The following is a 3134-nucleotide window of genomic DNA, read 5'->3' as shown; positions in this document are numbered from 1 at the left end:
CCGCACTAGCTTTGCAACATTGAAAATATTCAAAAGAGGGGCACCTGGGTGGCTCAGTCGGTTGGGTGACCGACTTCGGCTCAGGTCATGATCTCGCAGTTTGTGAGTTCGAGCCCCGGGTCGGGCTCTGTGCTGATTGCTCAGAGCCTGGAGCCAGCTTCGGATTCTACCTCTCTCTACCCCTCCCCTGCTCATGCTCTGCGTCTCTCTGTCTCTCAATAATAAATAAATGTTAAAAAAAATTAAAAAAAAAAAAAGAAACTATTCAAAAGACTATACCATGGGATCTAGAGGTGATGCCCAAAGAAAAGATTTTTCGAAAATTCTTTCTACAGATAATACAACTGGACTAAGAAGGAATTGTTCTGAAGAAGATCGTATTCATCTGATATATAGTCTCAGGCATATTGGTTGGGAAATAGTTAAACTCATGTGTATGGCTAAATGATACCACACTCCTGTGAATTTACAACAGGTTAGTTCGCACAGTACTTTGCAGATAGTAGCTGCTTAATAAATATTGCTGATTGGTTTTTAAAAAAGCCCTCAGTAGTTCCCTTTGGAAAGTGAAGTATCAAAACCTTTTATTTTTAACTGTTTTTCCATTTTGTGTAAACAACCAAAGCCCTCTGAGAGAACAGGACAAGCTATCTGAAGAGCCCCAGGTCATGATTATCTCCTGGGCAGCCATGCTGACCTTTTTCAGCTCAAGGAGGAAGAGGAATTGTTCTGTGGGCTTGGAGAAGCAGGACACATTTTTGCTGGGCCAGTGGGAGCGCTTGGTCAGCCAATGCGTCATGTCTCCATGAGAAACCGTCACAGGAGACAAGCTTTCTCTTGGCAAGGGTCTCCCCTGCCCCCTTGCTGGCACATTTTCTTAGAAGGTTGACTGGCTTCGATCCAACATTGGCTAACTTCCTCCCACTGGCTCTCTTGCACGCTGTTCCAGGCCTGTGTGGTCAGATCTGGGCTGTTAACTCAACAGATTCCAACCGCAAGGAAACTAGAGCCACTCCGTGGTCCTGCTTGGTGACATTTTAGCTGTCTTATTAGCTCTGGACAGCCACTAATGCATATATGCCTTTTGGTCTGTGGGCTCTGGGGTGGCACTTAATGAAAGCCCATCTTTAATTGGACAAATGAAGTGTCCCTCTCTGGGTTTCCCCAGTGCTCAAGAAAACAGTGCATTAGAAATGCAGTGCAAATGTCTGCCCACAGCACTTGCTCTTCCCAGGGAGCACTGCCAAGGACAGGAGAATGACAGGGTCTTTCAGCCAGGTTCTCCCACCTCAGCAGTCGGCATTGGTCCACTTTCAAGTGGTCACAAGTTGTTTCCGTTTGAATTTTCAAAGCACCTTCTTACACCTGTGAACTCAGCACGGGTTTTAGAACCTAACAAAAGATGTACTTACATGACTCTAATTCTTTTCCACCACAAAATCCTAAATTTCATTTTAGTACGTATCAAGTAAGAATTCAATACACTCAACATCTTATTTCATTACTTGTTTACCTTAAAAAAAAAAAACGTATCTTATCAACTCTATTCTTATATCGTCGTTGTCTCTACTTTTCCTCTATTTGAATTTTTGGCTCACCCACTGTAGGGCACATCTGTTTCTGTTTGCCCAGCAACTTTCCCTTCTGGGAGGAATATTCACCTTCCTCCTGGTAACGCTCTGACCCACTCCTTCAGCCGTGTGATCCAAGTAGAGCTTTCCTCATCTGACCTGGACCCAGAGGTAGTCAATGACCCAATTTGACCAATCAGAGCCCTTTCCTGGAACTTTTCCAACTGGAACTTAAGGAGAAGCGAGAGGACTTATTGTTCTTTGATCAACATATGCTCATATTTGCTTAAGCTACTCTCAGTTGGGTATTCTCACTTGCAACCAAAAGCCCAACTTAGGTACATACTTCTCTCCTACAATCTTAGCCAGTCTTTTTGGTCCTAGAAGCTTGTCACGCACTTTTTAATCAGCGAATTAAAATAAAACAAAACACACACCATGATACTTTTGCTTTGCCCTATTTCTGTTTCATAACCTAAGGATTTATTTGTTTTTATTAGTTTTAGGTTATTATTATTTTTTTTATGAGGCAAGAAGGGATTAGTGGGCCCTAGGTTTGTTGTGTGTGTGTGTGTGTGTGTTTATTCTCAAGTTAGTTAACATACAGCATAGTCTTGGCTTCAGGAGTAGAATCCCACTTTTTTTTTTTAACCTTTATTTATTTTTGAGAGAGAGATAGAGTGCAAGCAGGGAGGAGCAGAGAGAGGAAGACACAGAATCTGAAGCAGGCTGCAGGCTCTGAGCTGTCAGCACAGAGCTCAATGCGGGGCTTGAACTCATGAACAGTGAGATCATGACCTGAGCCGAAGTTGGACCCTCAACTGACTGAGCCAGCAGGCGCCCCTAGCATCTCACTTTTTAATGGCTCTGAGGTTAACAAGATGGAACAGATGAGGATAGGAAGGCGCTTAGAAACTGCTCACTCTGGAGCACTGCAGACGACTGGGTGTTCAACTAGAAGAAAATCCAAACAGCCTCTGGGAAAGGTGTGGTGAAAGTAAAGTTAATTGCAATTACAGTAAAACCTTGGTTTGTGAGCATAATTCGATCCAGAAACATGCTTGTCATTCAAAGCGCTTGTATATCAAAGCAAATTTCCTCATAAGAGAGAATGGAAACTCAGGTGATTCGTTCCACCACCCCAAAATATTCATATAAAAACGATTATGATACTGTAATATAATGAAAAATAGTAAAGAAATACAAGATATAAAGAAAAACAAACAAATTAACCTGCACTCACCTTTGTAAACCTTCATGGCTGGTGTGAGGGAGACAAGAGAGGGGAGGGTTTAGTGTAGGACGACTTTCACTACCACTACCGAAATCACTGCTATCTATTGGCTCAACGGAATCCTTTTCTTTTCATGCAAACTTAATAAGGAATCTATCCAACGACACTTGCTATTGCCTCCTTCTGCAGATTTCCTGGAAATGCGATATTGCATTGTCAAACAGATTCGTCACTTGCACTGCTACAGCCTTATTCGGGTGGTGCTTTTCTACAAAATTTTGCACTGTTTCCCACATTTTACGCATCTCCCTGGTGTCACTTGAGGTGAG

The sequence above is a fragment of the Panthera leo genome, chromosome D1 (assembly GCF_018350215.1).
Source record: "Panthera leo isolate Ple1 chromosome D1, P.leo_Ple1_pat1.1, whole genome shotgun sequence".
In the NCBI taxonomy this organism is placed as follows: Eukaryota; Metazoa; Chordata; class Mammalia; order Carnivora; family Felidae; genus Panthera; species Panthera leo.
Note: the sequence above shows the minus strand (reverse complement) of the source record.